General features: G+C 43.3%; 1 protein-coding gene across 1 annotated transcript in view; it reads left to right on the forward strand.

Annotated features, from left to right (window-relative positions):
- Positions 1–1,769: 1,769 nt before the first annotated feature.
- gtf2f1 (general transcription factor IIF, polypeptide 1) overlaps positions 1,770–24,580 on the forward strand; it is a 176,430-nt gene continuing 153,619 nt past the window's right edge. Inside the window, exon 1 of the mRNA XM_061711115.1 lies at positions 1,770–1,779. The gene's annotated coding sequence lies outside the window, so the exon portion shown is untranslated. The remainder of the gene's footprint in view (positions 1,780–24,580) is intronic.

A 24,580-nucleotide genomic window follows, 5' to 3' on the forward strand; every position in this document is an offset into this window, starting at 1 on the left:
GGCTCCTCCGGTCCCGGCTGGTCGGAACCGTCCACGTTCCCCGGTTAAAGCAGCGGCTGGAGCAGCGCGGTGATCGGCGCTGCTGCAGCCGACTTCCTGGTTCCCCAAGCGGGGTCCGATGACCTGGTTCCCGGCCGCTTTGCTAGCAGAGATTTCAGGGGTCTGTCCCAGGTCGGATCAACTTCAACCTGCGAGATTTTCAGGCAAATCTGTCGGTTTGATCTCCAGTAACCAAGATGCAGAGGATGCGCTCAGGAGCCGCCAGGCTCCCGCCGCGGGTTTGCCGGGCCAGGGCGCACCATCCCCGGGGCAGATCCGGCCGAAATGCCGCTGGTCTTTCCGCGGGAGCCCCTGCTCCCATACAGGTGGATGGCTTCGGTGTCGGCCGGTCCGAACAGGTCACATTCCCGGTTAAAGCCGCTGTGACGCGCGCTGCTGCAACCCGACTTCCAGGTTCCCGAAGCTGGATCAGATCAAATTCTCCTGGTTCCCACCCGCTTTAGGAGCAGGGATTTCAGGGGTCTGTCCCAGGTCGGATCAACTTCAACCTGCGAGATTTTCAGGCAAATCTGTCGGTTTGATCTCCGGTAACCAAGATGCAGAGGATGCGCTCAGGAGCCGCCAGGCTCCCGCCGCGGGTTTGCCGGGCCAGGGCGCACCATCCCCGGGGCAGATCCGGCCGAAATGCCGCTGGTCTTTCCCCGGGAGCCCCTGCTCTCATACAGGTGGATGGCTTCGGTCCCAGCCGGTCCGAACAGGTCACATTCCCGGTTAAAGCCGCTGTGACGCGCGCTGCTCCACCCCGCTGGGGAGAGACGGGCTCTGCGCGGTGGAGGATCCGCACAACGGGGTATGAAAAGTTTATTTACTGTTGTGCAGAAAGTGACTGACACCGAGGAAATTCGGACTGGCGCAGCTGAATTAGCGGAGCTCTTTAATGCAGAAACAGAGGTTTTGCTCCCGCTCTATTTTTTAAATAAGCGCTTGTGTGCTTGTGTGTGCGTTCTGCATGTGTGTGCGTTCTGCAGCGGGTGTGTGTGTTTTCCGGCCGGCGTGTTTTGCGGCACGCGTGTGTGCAGCTCTGCTCTGTAGACTGCGCCTTTTGGGTCGGTGCGCCATATGTATGTTTTAAATCTAAAAATGACACACAAAAATGAGGGTGCGCCTTTCCACACGGTGCGCCGAATGGTCGCGAAAATACGGTACATAAGATGCGCCTGATTATAGGGTGCACCGATTTTTGAGAAAAATTAAGGTTTTTAAGTGCGTATAAGTTGTTTTTTTCTGGTTATATAAATGTTAACTAGATGAGGTTGATGTAACTATGGGAAACCACTCTTAACTCTGCCCTTCATATTTTGAGTGTTGTTAATTTACCAAAAATAAAAGACAAAATGTCTAACAAAAGTAAATGTATTAAATTAACTGGTAGAATTTTTCTCTTGAAAAAATGTTCAGGAACAATAATATTACAGCCCTAGATGGTGATAACTTTTCAGCTTTGTGAGCAGTGATTTCATTATCTTGAAACTAACCATCACTGTGACAAGGCATATGGACATACATTCATTTTTCTTCAAATATGCCGAGTTTACTTTCCAGTGCTTTGCATACCTAATCTTAAAGCTACATTGATTTAAATTCTACCACTTTTTGCATGGGTTGGTATAATTACAGAATTAACTCAAACAGTTAGCGGTCCCTAGTGCTCATATGTTGAATGAAATTGTTCCATTAAATGTGTACTTACAAGGCTTTACTTTTGCATATCCTGGTTTATCCACTTGAAGGTATTGGAGATTGCTATTTATTTAGATTTTACAACACATAGCAAAGTAAAAGGGTAACAAAAAGGGGACTTTGTCTTTGTTTGACTATTTCTGAGATGTGGACATAAGTTGTTGAAGTCTGAAAGTGACAAATAATTACACACTTTTATCTTAATGTAAATGACTGCAAAGCCTGAAATGTTCAGATAGTAGTCTTTTCAAGCAGTCAGAGCATGCTTTTTCATGGCAGTAAGTGCTACCTAGGTTTAATTAAAAATTAAGAGTCTCCTTTCACCTCACCCGTCCTTGAAGGTTCTCTGCAGAGAATTAAATATTTACACTCTGTGTTTTAATAAACAAGTTTAGCAAGTTGCACGCACAAGCAATTACACACACTGGGAGTTTTGTGTACACATATTCAGCCATGCATGTATAATGGTGCATCTAAATTTAAAAGCAAAGCACCATCTGTCAAATACATCATACAAAAGACAACACAAAATGCATTTTAATGTTGTGATGTTTTAGGGTCTATGGGATATCACTAAACTGATCTGTTGTTTGCAAAGCATTTGTTCAAGATACTGTCAACTTAATGTTCAGTTGTGGCTAAAAGTTTTGCCATTGATGCATTTTGAGTTTAGCAATTTTCTTTAATACTTCAATATAATGTGAGGATCGTGGGTACAAATACATTTTTATCACAAAAAATATATAATTGATGTCAATAACTATTATGCTGACTGAATAATAAGAACAGATTGAATATATTGTCCTCTGGTGTTAGAGATGACCTCAGAAAAAATGTCTTCACAGCTTTGAATCAAAATGGTATCACATGCAAGGACATTTTTGCTAAAAATATTGCATTGTAAAGCACTATATCCTGCTATATCAGGAACTTCAAAGAAAGAGGTATAGCTGCAGAGAAGAGACCTCAGGAGAGCTTCCAGCAGGTACCTGAACCATGTACCCGAGGCAAAAAGGCTTAGAGACAAAAGGCAGTAAAAGGACAAGCATGCAATTCTAAACTGTGATCAAGTTGGAGCGAAATGGATCTTTGTCTGCCAGGATTTGGCCCAGAAGTGTTATCCAACATCCCAAACAAAGCTGCAGATATTTTTTTTGGTTATTAAAAAAAATCCCAGAGTAAAATAATTTGAGATAGAGGTTTCAGTGTATTACCTTTTAAAATCTAAGCTACATTATTAATGCTAACCCACACTATTCATGCTTTCATTATTCATGCTTTCATATAAAGTACATTTTTAGCCATATAATACTCAGACTGTGTACACTAAGGATTTGCTTATTTTGTATTCCTTCATCAAGTTGGTTTGAAGCTGCCTCAGTATTCCGACATTTTATTTTCAGGCTGCACAGCGTGTTTAGACAGTGAGTACATGATTAATATTTCATATTTCTAATAACATAAATGTCACTGCAATCTGCAAGTAAAATCTGCACTGATCTCCCGTAGCTCCCGCCGTCATCTTCACATTTCTTTCAATCTTCATCAACTTTAATCCTTTCATGTTATCAGTAGTTTGCTTTCAGCACAGATTCAAGTGTCATTATGTATACCTCATTTCTCTCTCCCAGTCATTTGTCCACAGTTGGTGCTGTCAATCCTCTCTCTTTCTGTCTCTCCAGTCATCTGAGACTCCCTCCATCATCTTTTTCATTCTCTGTTCATACACTCATTCACCTTCCTCCTCGCTGACAGACAGCCTTCCCACTTTCTGTTCTCGGCCTCTCTACCTGATAACAAGCAGGGTAGTGAAATGCTATGCTTCACTTGTTTCCTTCCCTGCTGCACATGAAGAATCTGAATGGTGAACAGGGAGAAGCTGCAGGAGCACTCCCGTGGAAACAGGCAGTTCCAACACACCCGAGTTCATGCACTTCAAACACATATGTGCACAAACACTTACTGTAAGCTACCCACTAAAATCTATTTGATTTATTCATTTTCACTGAGTCATTAGACTGGTAAGAGTTTAGCACCCATAATGAAATAATTAAATGTAAAAATGTTCAGTTGGAAGCAGTGATCATGAAGCAGGGTAAGCAGTGGGATATGAACATTAATAATGTCAGAATTCAAGAACATTAATCCATCTTGCTTTCCAGATCTACATCTCCATGATACATGTTACATAGATCAAGGTTTTTTGTTGCAAACTACTCAGAAAAAGTCAGTTTGGATCCATCCATACCCACTCCACTATGTTCAAGGTTCCTTACCCAGTGAGGAAAGAGGTAGGGATGTAGGCTGGATTTGTTTTGTACACTAAACAGCGAAATAAACAAAAGTAAGGCTGGACATTTTTTAATCACATAGTAGTGGTAATATTATTGAAATTCAGTCAGTAATTACTAATGGGTTACTGGTCATAGTTTGCTGTAATAACATTTGTTACCTATCCTTCACAGGACCTGCTTGACGAAGCCAAAGTTTTTATAGAAAACTCATGCAGGAATGCAGGAACATGGCAACAACACACAGAACGGCATCAGTTAAGACGCTTACACCCTTATTGTATAATGACAATCATTTCTTTATAAAAATGTACAAGATGAAATTGAGCCTCTTTTTTCAATAGTTATATTTGAGCAGATAATATAACAGATGCTAACTATTCTACCTTTGAAAATCAGACTGAAAGCTTTTTTATTCAATACAAAAAAGTTCACAGAGCTGTATTGTTATGAATGACCAAAGCATAATACCAGCCAATAAGCGGTTCTCTGCTCTTCCAGCAGTCTGACAGTCTGCACACAATGCTGCTACAAAAACAGATTGTTGACCAGCAGGAGCTGAATATTAGTTGACAGGGTAACCTCTCTTGACAGCTACACCTGTCTGAAAATAATGAAACTGTACAGACAAGAAACAGTCTGACAAACCGGATGTATGACTATGCACCCAGCCGAGTCTAATAAGCGAGCTTATGAATTACATGACATATAATGGTGCTTGCTGTTGGGCATTTGTTTTTTTTTTCTGTTCTTGGCGAGCCATGTTACAAAATGGACTCTCCAGGAATGAGATCCGGCCTTGCATCTTTGGCCTAACCCCAAGAGTTTCATACATAATATGATGCATTTTTTTAATCTAATGACGTGAAAAGTTGATGACCATAGGTGAGGGTGGGAGCGTAGATTGACTGGTAAATTGAGAGCTTCACCTTTCGACTCAGTTCCTTCTTCACCATGATGTACAACAATCGCACCGATAGAGTATGAGATTGACGGACCTATCCTTCCATCAATCTCATACTCTCTTTCCCTTACTCGTGAACAAGACCCCGATATATTTCAACTCCTCCACCTGAGGCAGGACATCTCCACCTATCTGGATAGGGCATGTGGAGAACCATGTCCTTGGATTTGGAGGTGCTGATTCTCATCCCAGCCGCTTCGCACTCAGAATCAGAATAAGAATCAGAATCAGCTTTAATGACAAAGTTTGAACATATCAAACAGGGAATTTGACTTCGGTTAACACCGTTGGCACCATTGTTGTTATTTTTTTCCAAAAGAGGATGACACTGGGATGGAGGAGGGAAAAAAGGCATCTTCACCCTGTGTATAAATACACAGTGTCAAGGTGCAAAAAACACCTCAGCACAGAAAAGCAATATACAGAGAGCAGCAGCGGAGCAGATAGGGAGGGAGCGGGAGCAGAAAAGCGTCCGCCATCACCGAGAGCAGGAAGAAACTCAACTCCAAACTGCCCCAGCACATGCTGAAGGCCACGGTGTGATGAAACCAACAAGACAACATCATCTGCAAAAAGCAGAGATGAAATCCTGTGGTTCCCAAAACCGGATCCCCTCCGGCCCCTGGCTACGCCTAGAAATCCTGTCCATAAAAATTATGAACAGAATTGGTGACAAAGGGCAGCCCTGCTGAAGTCCAACATGCACTGGGAACAAGTCTGACTTACTGCCGGCAATGCGAACCAAACTGCTGCTCCAATCATACAGAGACTTAACCGCCCTTGGCAAAGGGGCCCGGACCGCATACTCGCATAATGACTGAAAATGTCATGGTTTCTCAGTTGGATATGTTTTTTACTTGTTGACTCACTCTCCTGTCGTTCCAGATCCTGCCACCCTCATCAGCCAAAAATCCACTAATTCCCTTCACCTATGCTTCCCCAGCCCTGCTCCACACCTGGTTTCCCTCATCAGCAGTTCCCCTCATATACCGGCCCATTTCCACCTTCTAGTTTGCCAGATTGTCGAGTGTTTGTGCCTCACTTTCCAGCGTTCCCGATTTCTGATCAGTTTTCTGCCTGCCTGCCTGTCTGTCTGCCTGCGACCCTGCGTGATTCCGTTTTTTTTTTATTTTTGCCTGCCCCCTTGGATTGTTTGCCTGATCTGCCTGACTACCCGATTTTGACCCCTGCCTGCCTTTGACCCTGATTAAAGCCTCTTGGACTCTGATTCTGTTTGGCGTCGTGCTTTTGGGTTCTCTGTCTTTGAGCCGTGACAGAAAAGACAAGATTGGGTATATAAGCGGCTGAGATGAGTTTCTTCCGCAGGGTGGCTGGACACTCCCTTAGAGATAGGGTGAGAAGCTCAGTCACTCGGGAGGAGCTCGGAGTCGAGCCGCTGCTCCTTCACATTGAGAGGAGTCAGCTGAGGTGGCTTGGGTATCTGTATCGGATCCTCCTGGATGCCTCCCTAGAGAGGGTTTCCAGGCATGTCCCACTGGGAGGAGACACGCTGGGGAGACTATATCTCTTGACTGGCCTGGGAATGCCTCGGAGTCCCCCCGGAAGAGCTGGAGGAAGTGTCTTTGAGGGAAGTCGGGGCATCTCTGCTTACAGTATAATGCTGCCCCCAAGACCCGGTTTCGGATAAGCGGAAGAAGATGGATGGATATGTGAAAAGTTATGTGCAGAAATTACATTCAAATAGAATGCAGAAATATATGGTATTTCTGTGTAATGAAAGAGTATCATGGTAAAAAGTTGGGAAGTAAAAATGATGGTAAAATAGTAATGTAGTAGCCTAGTAATCTAGGCATACAAATTTAAATTCATCTCACAGGTACTGTACAACAAACTACCTTTTTTTGGAGCTCAGTAAGCTCCTGACTTCCGTCCGGGCAGCCACAGTATTTCAGCGCCCCTGACTTTTTTGTATTTTTTAGTGTAAATAGTGCATCTTAGCCACCATGCGGCATATCTTCCACCGGAATACCCTCCTATCCATCAGGGAATCTATGGCTTTTGAGTTTTCAACTTCTCCCAACTTTTTTGACTCCTTTGGAGGAAATAAAGGAGTGCGTTTCCGCCAGAGGAAATCTGAAATGCAGACTGACAGTTGTGCGTCCCTCCCGGTGCTACAGGGGGCAGCGGGCCGGGAGGAATGTTCAATGTACGCTCTCTGTGCAATAAAATGGATGAAATCAGCATTCTGCTAAGGACTAACAAGAACTTCCAGAGGAACTCTGCTCTCTTCTTCTGTGAGACCTGGCTGCATGATGGAGTTTCCGACGCCGCTGTGAAGTTACGTGGATTCCAGCTGATCAGAGCGGACCGGGATACAGAGGCCAGTGGGAAATCGAAGGGAGGAAATTTGTGTTTTTACTTAAATAGTAACTGGTGCACAGATGCAGTGATATTACACTAACACTGTTGCAAACATCCTGGAATAAGTTTTTATTGAGTGTTAACCTTACTACTCCCCAAAAAAGTTTTCCTCCATCATCCTCGCGGGAGTTTACATCACTCCGCAAGCCCCCGTCTGCTAAGCACTATAACGGCTGATTAAGCAGATCTCCAACGTGGAAACCTCTCAGCCAAACTCGATAGTTCTGGTGATGGGAGATTTCAACAGCTGTAATCTCTCATAGGAGCTGCTGAACTACAAACAGCTGGTGACGTGTGCTCCGCGGGACAACAACACCCTGTACCACTTCTACTCCATAAAACCCCATGCACCCCTTGGACACTCAGAGACCACAGCATTATACTGATGGTCCCCACATACAGGCAGCAACTGAAAAGGTCCAAACCATCCAGGACTATAGTGAGGAGGTGGACTCCAGAGGCAAAGGACATGCTCCAGGACTGCATGGAGTCTACTGACAGAAAGTCACTGACGGCCCCTGAGGATGAAAACGGCAGTTTTGCTTACACTGTATATTCTTAAATGGGCTTCTGTGAGCAGGTCTGCCTCCCAACCAAAGCCCTGGTTCTCCAAGCAGCTCAGAGAGCTAAGACGCCAGAAAGAGCAAGCGTACAGAGAAGGTGGCATGGACACATTCAGGCTGGCCAGACAGGACCTCAAGAGGGAAAAATGAATGGGATTCAGGCACAAAAGACTCTGCAGCTGTGTGGAGGACCTTCAGAACCATCACCAACTACAAAAGAAAAAGCCCTGTCATCACCCCCTCCACCGGACTGGCTGATGATCTCAACACTTTTTACACCAGATTTGAGAGACCTCATGCCCCCCTATAGTCTCCACTCCCCTGCTCCCTCCTTCCTCTCCCCAATGGCACTGTGAGCCCCCCCACTCTTCACGCCCCCATAACTCACTTACTCACTGCACCCCACCCCTCATCTCCCCTTCCCCGTCTCCCCCCTTGCCTGCCTCCTACCCATTACCTTCACAAAGAGAGACGTTATCAAGGTCTTCACTCGGCTGAAGCCCAGAAAAGCCCCGGGGGCTGATGGCGTCTCCCCAGCAACACTGAAGCACTGTATCATCCAGCTGTCACCGGTGTTTTCAGACATATTCAACTGGTCCACCTCTGAATGTTGTGTGCCACCTTGTCTCAAGACATCCATCATCGTTCCAGTTGCAAAGAAGGACAGGATTGCGTGCCTGAATGAGTACACGCCTGTCGCCCTGACATCTGTAGTCATGAAGAGCCTTGAGAAGCTCATCCTGTCCTACCTCAAACCAATCACGGACCCCCTCCTGGACCCTTTACAGTTTGCCTACACAGCAAATCATTCTGTTAACATCAACCTCAGCCTCTACGACATACTCAGGCACCTGGACCAGCCGAGCTCCTACTATATGTACCTAATAATGATAATAATGACTTGGATTTATATAGCGCCCTTCTAGGCACCCAGAGCGCTTTACAGAAATCATTATTCATTCATACACATTCTCACCAGTGGTGGTAAGCTACATGTAGCCACAGCTGCCCTGGGGCAGACTGACGGAAGCGTGGCTGCCATATCGCCTGTCTCATATCGCCACCAACATTCATACACATTCAAACACATTCACACGGGGCAAGGTGGGTAAGGTGTCTTGCCCAAGGACACTACGACAGCAAACTGGGACAGAGCGGGATTCGAACCGCCGACCTTCCGATCATTGGACGACCCGCTCTACCACCTGAGCTACTGCCACCTAGTCCCATCTGTCAGTGGATCACTGACTTCCTCACCAACAGGGAGCACCAAGTGTGGGCTGGCAGCCATCTGTCGGCCCCCCTCATCACCAACACTGGTGCTCACAAGGTTGTGTCCTCTCCCCCTACCTGTTCTCCCTGTACACCAATGATGGCCTTTCCAGCCACTCATCCATCAAGCTGGTCAAGTTTGCAGATGACACCACGAGCCTGGGCCTCATCAAAGACGACGATGAGACAGCGTACACGGACACGGTGTCACAGCTGGCAGCGTGGTGTACACTGAACAACCTGGAGCTCAACACCAACAAGACAGTGGAGATGGACATGGTCATGGACTTCTGGAGACAGGCTACAGAAAAGGTTTAATTTGCCAGTTAGCTCCACTAGTAGCTAATTGGGATGTAGTGAAAACCAAGCTTCAACCACCTGACTTCCGGGTTGAGGGTCATGGGGAACTAAGATTCATTGCAGTTCCTCAATTGGCTGCTCAAGACTGGCTCCAAAAGTGAGTCAATCTCCATTGACTCCCACGTTAAAATGTCTAACTTTACAGTCTGGTTTGAAAAACCATTTTGATCTCAAGGGGTCTGTACAAGCTAAGAGAATTTACTAAAGCATTGAAATGTATTTTTAATATGATTGAGTGACGGTTGGCTCAGCCAATGGCTAGCCACTATCACTTCCTCATCCGTAATTGTTATGCTGCCACACTTAGCAAAACAACCACCTGTTTGTATCAACCCAGCGTCGGCTAAATGCCAAAGTAATCTTTATTTCACCGTCAAGTCAACGTCTAAACATGTAAACGTCTAACGCCAGCACTCAAGATATTTCTGTGGAGATCTCTTTAAGGAGCTGGAGGATAGCCAAAATTAACTTTGATTGAGATATGCTGGGTTTGTTCCCATCAGCCTCTTGAGCAACTTGGCTGCACCCTGTATACGAAGAAAGACAGGCTTCAAAATTGCTCATCGTAAACCGAGGGTTCATGTGACCTAATGCTTCATTCATTTCTTCTTATGCAGTCTACGGTGAAAACTCACTGGTGGTTGTGTCTCCCTGTTGATTGCTCTGATGGAGGACCAAGTGAAAGAGGTTAACACATTTGGATTTTTGGTCCTGCAACTTGGCATCCTGGCACCTGGCTGATATTCTGCATATGTACATATACATATACATATGCATATACAGTATTGGTCATTGACATCCTGAAACCCCGTTTATGACAGGAATTTGATTGGCTACACACCTATTGCATCAGAATTAGCAATATAGTAGGTGACTGTCCTCTGGATCATTTTCAGACCCTACATCTTTCTAGATTTCGGTCTGATCTATAGGATTTACACACCAGGTTATTACCACATACAATATACAAATGTTACACCAAGTTACCTGAAATTAAAAACAAAATGCTTTCACTTATTCACTCGTCTTTGTATTGCTAAGTCTCAAAATAGTGTGTCTTAAAAAAGAAATTGAGGTCAGGATTATTACTGGATTTACCACCTGTCATGACTTAAAAAGAGAAAAGAAGACTAGCAAAAACCTAATTAGCAAGCTATTAACCATAAATAATCTAAACAATTTCAATGCAGCTTATTGTCGACATTGCCATACAGAAGGCCTTCTAGAAAACAAATTTAATCGTATTAATATAAATTCGGGCTTCTGGTCTCAACAACCATCCAGCCGCTTTAAATGGAAAGATGGTGCTGAGAATAAGAAGTGATGAAAGATGAATTATGCTGCTTATTTATAACCAATAAAAAAAGAGCATATTTCACAATTTGGGCAGGATTATTAAGTCAGCCAGTTTGCCCATATGGTTTGCTTTAGGCTGATTGTTGTAATAAATGATAGTTAATTTATTAATTTAGTTATCTTTATTTCACATTTAGAGCCACTGAGCTTGTATGAGGCAGTTTTCAAAAGCCATGGTGTTATGTGGCAGGATGGTGGTGTGGAAAGGCCAAGTAGTTCATGTCAGCATGACAGGAAACTTCCACTCATCCATTATGTTTTTTGAACTGACTCTAAACTTTAACCATTCTACAAAATCATAGTACAACATTAAATGTTTTTACATCAAACCCAGGTCCCTGGGCAATACGTCAACACACACACATACACAAATAGATAAAAAGGCTGATGTATTGAGATCACATCAAACATAGTGTGTATAAATAAATATTTGTGCCTAAAAAACTATTATTACATATCTTTTGTCTTTTATGGTCCAACTGTTACTCAGGTAATCCACTAAATGGATGGTTAAGGTTTGGTTTCCAGTTTCCTCAGGCAAGACAACCCACTGATATGTTCATGCTGTGTGTGTGTGTATGCATGCCTGGTGTCCTCGGGAAGATTTATTTAGTCGTCTAAAGTGACTACCTTATTAAAAACTCCAATACAACATAATCTTGTCACTTTGTTGCCACACAATGTCTATCAATGAGCCGTTCAAATTTACAGGACACTGTGACATCACAGACCCAAATTAGAGAAGAATTATTCAGCTTACTATTTGTTATTTCTACCTGTCTTCGCATTATGATTTCATTTTCTGACCTCGGAAGTTGGTTGTGTGAAGTCATAACACCGAAAACTAAAGAGGCCCAAGAGCTTGGGTGCTGAATCTGACTCCAACCCTTTAAACTGCCTGCATTTGACTGAGCTTTAAAAAAGGCATGGTGGCAAAAAAGTAGAAGCAATACTGTATTTGTCTATGATTTTAACCAAAGCATGTCACAGACATTTCATTAAGAGCCCAGAATGCATCAGGTTTTGAAAAATGGCAGGAGATGTTTCCTTTGATCAAGCAGTGTCATCAACTCAAAAAAATTGCAGTTGCATTCCCTAATACGTCTTTTTGTGACAACATACTTTCAGATGAAAAAATAAATAATATTAAAAAAAAACTTAAATAACTAAACAACTAACTTGCATGTGCATATGCGTAATGTGAAAAACCACAAACACTGCGTGTGGCAGAATAAGTTTGAGTGTGTCATGGTTTAGTTACACGCATTTGTTAGCATTTGCTCACAGCTACACTGGCTAAATACTAGCTCACAGACCCCCTAGAGAGGCTTTAGACTCTTAATCTTGTTATGTTTATGCAAGACATGAAGGCTTGACAGCTTTTCTATACTTTGTAATGACTGTTTAATGCTGCAATTGAGATTAGGAAGAAAAGTCAGCTGCTAAAGATAATCCTGACTACAAGCAGCGAGAGAAAAGGGAGGTACAAAAGCAACAAGGTCATGAAAAGGAAACTTAAAGCAAGGCAATTACAGCGCACACAAGAATGCAATTGGAAGAAGCAAAGAAGGAAGAAAGTTACGAAGAACGAAGGGGAGAGCAAAAAGAAGTCATAAGAAGATGATGAGAAAAGAGGATTGGGCTCCTCTTGGATGTAATTAAGGCTCCTATTGCCATTGACCGCTGGAGCTTGAGTTAGATGAGGGGAAGCGATGTGCAAGTGAAGATACAATGAGAAGGCACAAAACCCAAAGGAGTTCCACAGGGGTCTTCAGTGATAGAAAACTGAGATGGTAAAATGTTTGGCAAGCATTCAAATAAGTGGTCTGTCTGTCTATCTATCTATTTTCCTTCTTAATATTTTATTGTAGCATTGAAAAAGTGAGAAGATATAATAAAAATCAGAATGCCTGTATAGGGTTGTACCCCTTTAATAAAAAAAATGGTTTACCTTCAGCTGGAAGTAATTTGAAGGCTGCAGATGAATCAACTCAAGCGACGTCTGGATTTAGAGATTATGTGCATTGCTAAAACACTGTATAACACATCATTCTGAAAAATTGCACACTTGTGAAAGTGTCTTGCCTTTGTGAGAACAGTTGGGATTGTCTGCCTCCCACAGGACACAGAAATGAAACAGAACATTTTTGCTCTTGTTTGCACTGTAGCACTGATCCTATTACATTGGAAATGTGTTGAAACACACAACTGAGGACGCCCCTAACTAACAAGGATTCTCAATAACTTTTTTCTGATATTTGGCTTCAAGTGAATGTGCATAAACATGGTGATTACTAATATGAACAAGCCTTTATTCATTATCATTTAAAATGATCATCAAACCACAAGATATCACTGTAAGTGTGATTCTGGAAGGATTTTCAGTTTGACCCTGGAGAGCATAACTGATGATGACAGTTCACCACCAGTTCAGCTTGATGAAATGAAGCATAATGATGATTTGAAAAGTCATCATAATTTGCACTGACAGTTGTGGGATGGCAGAGCGTTGGGTGCCATTTCCCTTCTGAAAGGAGGTTTGGTGCTGAAAGCACCTGGCCACATTTGATCGCTGCTAATCCAGAGCTGCCCTGGGTGCTGTGGTGACTCAGTTCCATGTCGCACTTCATTCAGTTTAACACAGACAACCTCTGGGGACACTATGACTGATTCTTCCCTACAGTGTCTTGTTGCTGAATGTGTATGTTTGTCTCTTTATGTCTTAGAAAGAATGTGCATATTCTTTGTGACCCTGCAAAATTACAAATACACAAACATATGTGCAAAAGCCAGGCTCACTGTTGATGTCAAATGCTTTGACCGGTGGGAAATTGGAGGAAATTTAAGTCATAAGAAAGATATGTGTTACGACAGTATGACAGACAGAATTTGCAGAGCTGTAGTGTGCTAAGAGCCAATTACTGCTCGACACACTTGTGCCATCTACAGCCATCATGCTTGTGTTTGTCAGTATGTTGTCATTTTTAACTGCCAAAGCTTGACGAGGAATGTTGCCCTGCATTTGATCATAAGGTCACACAGCCGGTAATGGGTGCACTTTGATTTTTAATGAGAGCATTGTTGTGGTAAGAGAGTGGTCATCGCAATACAGGAGGCATGAGTAGTCAATGATAAAGTCCTTTAGTTAGAGCCAAACATGCTGCCAAAGCAGGATATTCAAAAACCAGGAACCAAACCAGAAGGCAACACAAAAGAAGAAACAATGATTTCAACAATGATGAACTCAGGGAGAAGAAAAGATGGGCAGAAGTACAAACAGAGAGACAGGTAGAAAGATGATGGACAAGCAGGGAACGAATGAGTCAAAGGACAATATTGTCACTGACAGACACCAAAGTGGTTATGAGACACAAGTGTGATCAATCAAGACTGAGTGAGAGATGCACAGGGGAAAACATGTTCAAAGTAAATAAGGAATTGAGCCAATGAGAAAACTTAAAAAACAGGGGCTTCACTAGAAAAAGATCAAGACTTAAGTTGCAGAAAACTAACAAAAATAGACAGAAGATATACATAAAATAAAACAAGGAAACTAATAGCAAGCAGAAACATTTGATTATAACAGAAGAGGTGTTGAACCAGGCTGCAAAATACAGATGGCACCACTTAGAATAGCTTTTTCAAGCATATTTCCAATCAGTGGGCATTTTCCATGTTGCAGCATGGTGGGGCTCGAACCATGATCCTGGCAGGGACTTACTGGAAGGTGAATTGACTCAGCATGAAACATCTGGTCTGTCTGAGTGGCTGCATCTGTATGCAGCTATTTTGGATATTCATCCATGTGTGTACATACACTGGACACAAAAAATAAAATTAACACTTGTCTTGTAACATAACTGTAATGTTGTGTCGATAAACTGCTGAGACTGTGTTGGTGTATTATACTTCTGTCTCTGTCTGTTATAGTTGCAGGTACCAGTAGGAGCCTACTGGGAGTCTATTGTAAGAGAAAACAGTGCTGCTCTACGTGATGAAATGTTTACTTTGCAAATCCTCCAATGACACAACTAAAAATCTGAAAAGAAATGAAATTACTATATCAAACTCTAAACACCAAAAATGTGATTATTTCATTCAATTCCTGGGACTACTAATGTTCTAGTATTCCTTTTTTTAAATCACGTACATCAAAGATGCTTTTTTGTTACTTTATTTGTTTGTCTCTTTGTGAGCAAAATGACTCCATCCATCCATCCATCCATCCATCCATCCATCCATCCATCTTATTCCGCTTATCGGTTCCCGGGTCGCGGGGGCAGCAGTCTCAACAGAGATGTCCAGACTTCCTTCACCCCAGACACTTCCTCCAGCTCTTCCGAGGGGAGTCTGAGACGTTCCCAGGCCAGCCGAGAGACATAGTCTCTCCAGCGTGTCCTGGGTCTTCCCCGGGGTCTCCTCCTGGTGGGACATGCCTGGAACACCTCCCTAGGGAGGCGTCCAGGAGGATCCGGTACAGATGCCCAAGCCACCTCAGCTGACTCCTCTCAATGTGAAGGAGCAGCGGCTCGACTCCGAGCTCCTCCCGGGTGACCGAACTCCTCACCCTATCTCTAAAGGAGCGTCCAGCCACCCTGCGGAGGAAACTCATCTCGGCTGTTCATGACCATAGGTGAGGGTAATTCTAGGATCGGTGACGCCGATCCGGGCAACGTAACGGTCTTTTGGTTTTTCTCCTCCATGATTGGCGTTGTGAACCGCTCTTAGTCTGGCCTGTCACCTAGGACCAGTTTGCCATAGGAGACCCTACCAGGGGCGTAATGCCCCCGACAACATAGCTCCTAAGATCACTCGGGCAACACAAACCCCTCCACCACAGTAAAGTGGCGGTTCAAGGAGGGGATTTTACTCACTCCATGACATACAGTACTATAGGTATGTTCATACAAAATGGAAAAAGTTAAGACTGAACATTTTTAAGCAATATTTGATGTTGACGTTGACCATGGTTTGGTATAGGGCAGTCATGACCAGCAAGCAGATACCTTATATCTTTAAATGGCTTGACTTATACAGGATTCTTTTTTTTCTATCTTACTATGCACATCATCATCATATGACATGTTTGCAACAGGGTTTCCATTATATATTTTAGTTGGCAAAATATCAGAATTAGTGTGTGGTAGACCCAGGTGAAGAGCTTTAAGAGCCGTTTCTAACAAGAATAAGCTAATAGTCTGTCACAGTGTTGTAGAAGAGTTTTGTCCCACTCTTTTTTATTTCTATTTTACTAAGGTTTGAAGGAAGATGTCAATGTACATTTTGATTAAAATACTTTCGATTCCTTTCTTTTCTGTTTTGATTCTTGCTGGTGTCCTTGGTCACATCATCTTCTTGCTTGACCCACTTTCTCAAAACTTATTTTGTTAGATGGGTGGCCTCGGATTTGACTTGACGACTTGACTTGGCTCCCAGGTCTCATAGCTGCATAACAACCCCAAATCATCACCCTATCCAACAGAGTGCTTGACAGAATATTGTTTTCTCCAGGGTGGTCTCATGTCAAGGGGAGACCAAGAAGTCATGTGGTACAGATGCAGACTTTGCAAACTGAAGCTATGCTGGGATGTTTTCATTAAAATGTTTCCTCCTGGCAAACCTAAACCAGCAATGTTTGTAGACTTTTTCTAATTTATTGTTATGAACTTTAACACTTAGCTTGCAAACTGAGTAGAGTAGAGTCTGAGATTTAATTTCTTTTTTTCTAGTTATTTGTCTGACCTTGTGTTCAGACTCCTGGGACTTCCATTCCTGGGATGATTTGCAGCTGTACTGAACACTATCTTCAAGTGAACAAACTGTCTCGCACTGAATAACTATGGGCTTCACATAGTTGCAGATCGCCTTATTACTACGCTGTATGCCCTTAGGTAATTTTAATTTCATAAACTCTTTTGAATAACAGAAAATTTATCTCAGCAAAACCCAAATCTACGAGACCAGGGAGCTGGATAGTAGAAAACAACCTTCATATTTAAATAAAAAAGGGCTACCACAGCAGTCTATCCACAAACCTATAAAAGCCTCATGATTGTTGACAAGAGACAGGCGAGTAACACAAGCAGCAACACAGGGATCAACATGGGAAGCATGACAAACACAATGACGAATAGAATGACAATGGACTAGCATGGGAGGCGGAAAAGACAAAGCTATATATACACAGTGACAAACACTCAAGGATAACGAGGCATTGGTGGTGTAAATTAGAACAGAAAAAAACAAAGTAAGTCAACAAGATACCACACATAAAGAAAAAAGACTTTCAAAATAAAACCGGAAGTCAGCAAAACAGCAACTCCTGTCTTTGAACTGAAGATATTTTGGAGCTTTGAAACATAAATTGTTACCTACTTCTGTCATGGTTCTGTTCTTTAAGGACCCAAGTGCAGGAGACAGAGGGAGGCTGGAGGCAGGAGTTCTCAAAAACAAAGGGGTTTAATCCAAAAGGGCAAAAGCAAAGCGCTGCAGAGCAGGATAAAATACAAAAACCAGGAACAGGAACAAAAACCACGAGGAGACATGGAGGAGAGAACAGTACGGACCGACAGGGAACCAAGGAATGACAAGACAAGATATACTGAAGGGATAACGAGACATGACGAGACACAGGTGCAGACACAATCAGGGCAGATGGGACACAGGCGGGGCAAGACAGAAACTGAAAGTCAAAAACTGGGGGGAAGTGTCAAACCCTGACAGTACCCCCCCCTCAAGGGACAGATCCCAGATGTCCCCAGAGTCCTAACCCAGGGTGGGCGGAGGGGGCCTGGAGGAGGGCCCAGGCCACACACGGCCAAAGCTCCGGGGGCCGCCCTCGGGACCGAGCAGACCAGCGAGAGAGCTCGGGGGGCGTCCCCGAGGCCTAGGCCTGGGTCTTGGCGGGGGGCGTGACGGGGATTCCTGGCGGGACTCGGGAACCTGACGGGACTCGGGAACCTGACGGGACTCGGGAACCTGACGGGGCTCTGGAACCTGACGGGGCTGCGGGACCGCCTCAGGAACAGAGGGCTGCGGGACCGCCTCAGGAACAGAGGGCTGCGGGACCGCCTCAGAAACAGAGGGCTGCGGGACCGCCTCAGGAACAGAGGGCTGCGGGACCGCCTCAGGAACAGAGGGCTGCGGGACCGCCTCAGGAACAGAGGGCTGCAGGACCGCCTCAGGAACAGAGGACTGCGGGACCGCCTCAGGATCCGGAGTCGGGGCTGGAGCAGACAGGATGCGGGGAACCGGAACAGGAGCAGACAGGATGCGGGGAACCGGAACAGGAGCAGACAGGATGCGGGGAACCGGAACAGGAGCAGACAGGATGCGGGGAGCCGGAACAGGAGCAGACAGGATGCGTGGAGCCGGAGTCGGGGGGCAGAGGATCCCCGGAGCTGCCCGAGTGGGGACCCGGGTCCGTGGCGCTGGCTGCGGGGGTACCCGGGTCCGGGGGTACCCGGGTCCGAGGTGCTGGCCCCCCCTCAAGGGACAGATCCCAGATGTCCCCACAGTCCACATCCAGGGCGGGCTGGGGGGGAACACGGGTCCCCGGAGCGGGATGAGGGGGGGGCACGGGTCCTCGGAGCCGGCTGAGGGGGGGCACGGGTCCTCGGAGCCGGCTGAGGGGGGGCACGGGTCCTCGGAGCCGGCTGAGGGGGGACATGGGTCCTCGGAGCTGGCTGAGGGGGGGCACGGGTCCTCGGAGCTGGCCGAGGGGGGGCACGGGTCCTCGGAGCTGGCTGAGGGGGGTCCAGAACCATCACCAGAGGAGGAACTCCAGCAGGAGCTGAGGCGTCCAGGACCACCGCTGGAGCCAGAAAAGGGGGCGATGCGTCCAGGACCACCGCTGGAGCAGGAACAGGCTGGGGCTGGCGCTGACGCCGTCGCTTCCCCTGGGGCTGAGAACCCCTGGGCCCGCCTCGAGCCAGGCGTGTTCCCCAGAAGGGGGAAACAGGCTGGGATGCGTCCAGGACCACCTCGGGAACAGGAAGAGGTGCGTCCAGGGCCCCCACCGGAACAGGCTGGGGCTGGGGCTGGCGCTGACGCCGTCGCTTCCCCTGGGCCTGCAGGCTCCTGGGCCCACCCAGAGCCAGGCGTGTTCCCCAAAAGGGGTCCCAGTACTCCTCCTGGCGCAAAAACTCCATGAGGGTGAGGTAGTCTCCCGCTGGGTCCATATGGTCGGTCCGTTCTGTCATGGTTCTGTTCTTTAAGGACCCAAGTGCAGGAGACAGAGGGAGGCTGGAGGCAGGAGTTCTCAAAAACAAAGGGGTTTAATCCAAAAGGGCAAAAGCAAAGCGCTGCAGAGCAGGATAAAATACAAAAACCAGGAACAGGAACAAAAACCACGAGGAGACATGGAGGAGAGAACAGTACGGACCGACAGGGAACCAAGGAATGACAAGACAAGATATACTGAAGGGATAACGAGACATGACGAGACACAGGTGCAGACACAATCAGGGCAGATGGGACACAGGCGGGGCAAGACAGAAACTGAAAGTCAAAAACTGGGGGGAAGTGTCAAACCCTGACAACTTCGATGGCTGCTACTCTAGGATTTGTTGAGGACTTCCATGTGTTAAAATGAAAAGTTTGCAGGAATGAGTCAACAATTCAATACATTTTTTCTTGTTCCTTTAATAAGTGTGTGTTAGTTCCTTAAAAAAGAAAGATGTAGCATGCAGGGTGGAAGGTCCCAGCAGCTTTCCCATAGTTGAAATGTTTGTGTTATTGTTGTTATTGTTTGTGTTATTTATTTAAATGGGGAAAGCTGAATATGCAGTTCTTGGACAGCCCATGTAAATCTGTATTTGCCCAGAATTAACTCAATAATTCATCTTTCTTTATATAAAAATAAATGTATTAAAATTAAAATTTGCAGTGATGTCAGGGAGCATTAAAAGATATGTTTCTGCCATGAATAAGTACGAGTGATAGCAATTTCATGTGAACTGACAAATGAATATCCCTGAATTTTGTTTGTACTAATGTGATATGTGAAGGAAACTTCACATTGTTCTTTAAATAACTTCCAAGTCGACACAGTCACTTTGCACAACTGTGTGTCATAAGAACAGAAGAAGTCCCCAGTGTTCTCTTTCAATCAGCCCATGCTGTCCAGCCACTGCTTTCTGCTAATGCCTGTTAAGGAACAACGATGTGGGTGTCTTTCAGGGAAGGCTTAGCGTGGGATAAGTACAAGAGTGCAGGGGTGCAGGAGATAAGCGAGTGAAATAACATCTACACAGAGCAGTAAACACTTCAAAAAAACTACCATGTCTCCTTCATCTCATCGAATCTCAGCTTACATTTGCTTTCACTTATCTTGTTTTCTTTTATCTCCCGTCCTCTTTTGACCACATTATTGATCCAACCTGATACACTCCAACTGGTAGTGATAAAAATAATGGACCAAATAATAACATTGTTTTGATATAAATATCTGTAAGGGATAATGCCCGACGAGGTGTACATTATCATAAATATATGTGACGGTTTGCCTCCGCGAAGTCCTTATATTTATGATAATGTACACCTCGTCGGGCATTATCCCTTACATATATTTATATAGTACACCTCGCAGGGCATTATCCCGCTTATACCGTATACAGTAAATATATTTGTTTCAAAGAATCAAAGTCCACAGATAGTTTCCTAAATCCTTTTATTAAGCTACATATATGATATATGTATATATATATATATATATATATATATATATATTAAGATTTGCCGGACTTCGGCTCTTTACCATCCTCTTCTTCTCTTAATCTCCGTTGCCGTGGTTACCATCTGGCAGTTGATCTAGCACAATGATATTAAATTTATCAGGCAATTTGACCGAACTTGTTTTCTAAGTGTAGGTTATTACTTTTAACCTACACCTGCCAGCCAATCAGAATCGAGTATTCGCACAGACCGTGGTGTAAATATATATATATATATATATATATATATATATATATATATATATATATATATATATATATATATATATATATATATATATATACATATATATACATACATACATATATATACATATATATATACATATATATATATATACATATATATATATACATATATATATATATATATATATATATATATATATATATATATATATATATATATATATATATATATATATATATATATGTATATATGTTGTCTTTTCTGTTTAAAGCTGTATTCAGGCACTACAGTATATTTTTGCCCTTTAGGTAAGAAGGGGTAATGTAATTATCACAAGAACTTCTCATGGATAGTAAACCCATCGAAATGGCTCTAGTCAGCACTTTTTGTGAATTAAATGCCCTCGTGCCAGTGAGGATTGGGCCGTTTTTCACCTTCCAGTGCACTCTAAACATTACTGAGGGTTATTACAGCCCTCTGTGGATTTAATTCCACATTGATTTAATGTGCGAATGCATACTTCTTCTTTTCTATTAAGCATGTTTTTCTTAATGTAAATTTTAGAATTTGACCAAGTGTTATATTCAGATTTTATATTAAACAAACACAGTATGGTCATATTTATACATAGAACATCTGAATGAAAATCACTATCCTGTATGAAAAATGAAAAATGACTATTTTTTGCATACTAGTATAATCTCTTAACACCACATCCGTCAATATCTCACAGATGGTCTTTTCTGATTGTTACAATGTAAATTTGTAATCCTAAAAGTATTATAATAATATGTGAATATCATTGAACCACAACATAATCGAAAACAGCGATGGCAAAGCCTTTTGACTTGATCCACAATCTTGCCTCTTCTCATCAAACCCCTTACCTAAATTACAAGGGATCTGTGAAAAAGTTAAATTAAAAATTTGTTCAAGCAAAAACTCCAACAGACATCTCAGCTGGAGTTAAAACTGATGTCTCGAAGGACTGAAACCTCAGATTTTCTTTTTCTCGAAGCTAATTCAAATATTTACAAGGCCATAATTAGCTGAAGTTACTCTATACTAATATACTAATTGCTGCGCAGTGACTGGCATCTAAAGCTTCTTTTTTGCATTCACGTTTTGATGTGAACTTAAGCTGCTTAAATTATACATTTTTCAGTATTCCAGTTGTCAGTGTGAGACAGCCAGAGAATAAAAGACCATTAATTAGTGCGTGTGTGAGTTGTTCCTTCCCTTGTGTATGCACACGTGTTTCCATCTAATTAGAAGCGAGTTCAAACCTCCACAATGGCCCTTCAACTGTGTAAATTATCATGATCATGTTTTTCTGAGTAGTCTGACTCCGTTCTGCCCTCTTGTTCATCTTATTGCTACTCGCATTGCCTCTCTCAATGATGTTTCTGCAGCAGCGAGGTAATTGCAGACTGAGCAGACAAACACACACGCGCGCACACACACACACACACACACACACACACACACACACACACACACACACACACACACACACACACACACACACACACACACACACACACACACACACACACACACACACACACACAGAGTGAAGGTCTTGCATGAGGAAATAGAGCACATTCAATATTTATGGGGCCACTCTGAGAGGTTATTTCTCCCTGAAATTTTCATGTCTCTTCTCAGGTGGAACCCTGCACAGACACACTGTACATGCGTATTTCTCTTAAGCCTTAGGTAAGAACTGGGCAAAAGGGTAAAATCTACTTTATGAATGTGGAACATGTCATCACAAAATCTGTAAGTGAGCATTTGGAATTCCTCTGTGTTTTTAAATAAATCACTGTAATACAAAATAGACACAAGCAACACACAACTAGAACAGCTGAAATAGATGAATCACAATCATACAGTATTATGAATTGTCACTATCTGACAGTGCTGGTGCTGCAAAAACTATCAACATTATCAAATACAAGAAAAGAATGAGGAAAAAAAAGAAATTAAATGATAAATCTGTTTTAGACCTTTGATGTCTATTTTCTGATTCATTTTTTATTCATTGTAAAACAGTGTTATATGAACAAAAAAAAATGCAAATAAAAGATTCAATTAGAAATAACTGGAACATAAATTATGCCCTCTTTCCGATTCTGAGAGGATACGACAGAACAAATGCCTCTTTAGTAAGCAGCCTTATGTTCCTCTAAAAGGACAAAGAGGTCTGTGGCCATGACAGCCTGTCAGTTGGCGTCCAATTCGTGATGAGCTCCGAGTGGAGCATAACAGGCCTGTAGTGTGGGCTCATGGTGCACAGCCTTCTGGGAAGGTCAGTCCTGCAGGCAGCGGGTGAGAGGTAAAGGTTAGTCGTAGAGCTACAGGGAGCATGAGGGTCGGAAAGGAGAGGTGAAATCAGCTTGTAGGATGTGAATGTGCAGGGATAAATACATGTAAAGTTGAAATGACTTGAATGACTTTGTTCTGTGCTTTTAATGTCCATAAACAGGATAATTTTCTCTTCCTTTGCCTCGAAGGCAATGCATTCTGCATCTGCTGAGGTCTTTAATTGTACCCAAGATTAAGCAGATGCAAGTCATTTAGTTCGAGGTTTAATGGTCTTTTGTCATTTTGCATGTCATCAAACTCAAATATTCTGGAGGATATTAACTGTCTGCTGCCTACACACAGTAAGTACAGTAGTTATCTTACACATCCATACATGAAACATGTGTCCTCTGTGACCACAGACATGGTGGGCAAACAATTCCCTAAAATGTGAGAACACAAACTGCACGTATGCTCTTGTATTCACATATGTAAAATTATAGATGAAAAACACTCATGGAGCCTTTCACGTCCTTACAAGGAGGACTGAAGACCGAACGCATGGCAAATGTATTTGTTGATTTTTTTGGGGAGTACTACAGAGGGGGGCTTGGGCTGGAGGACCCAGATTCATGCCCTGGAATGGCAACCAAGATGAACCACCTTGGGCCCCTGAGCAAGGCCTTAACACTAATTGCTCCATGGTGTGTGTGTCTCAGAAGTAAGTCGCTTTGGATAAAAGTGTCTGCTAAATGACAGTAGTAGTAGTAGTAGTAGTAGTAGTAGTAGTAGTAGTAGTAGTAGTAGTTTAACATATTTAACATTCATCATTTCAAACATAAAAGGCAAGTCAAGGTTTCAAGATTATGAAGAACAGAAAAGGGTTAAAAATAGGGAATACAACTGAGCAACAGTTGCTTAAATGAATAAGTAAATGGAGATGTGTAAGTTATTATTACACTCTCTAACTGTAGGTTATATGGAGCTGCCCACTCAGTGGGTAATAAAGAAGAACATAATCAACTCATTACCTCCTGATTGTGTTTGAAATTACTCAAAGATGAATATGCCTCGTTCGTTCATAAGCTGCACATGCACTGAAGGCTTTTGAATGAAAATCTGTCTTTACAATGCTGACATTTATTCGTGCAGTTGATTTGTGTATCAAATACACTGACACAATTTCAAGTGAAGAATAATCATATTACATAGGCCACGGTCACATGATGTTTTTTAATTCGGAATTAATTATTCAGAATTAAATAATTCCGAATTAAACTATTTTCCTTCGAGTTTACATGGAAATAGTAATTCCGAATTGAGGTTAACATGGAAAACATGTTTGATCGGCTTTATCCAATTCTGCTTAAGGTCTGGGGGTTGGGAATGGATCTGATTGGATAGGGGGGCGCACCAGAAGT

Source organism: Cololabis saira, chromosome 21, assembly GCF_033807715.1.
Source record: "Cololabis saira isolate AMF1-May2022 chromosome 21, fColSai1.1, whole genome shotgun sequence".
Classification (NCBI taxonomy): Eukaryota; Metazoa; Chordata; class Actinopteri; order Beloniformes; family Belonidae; genus Cololabis; species Cololabis saira.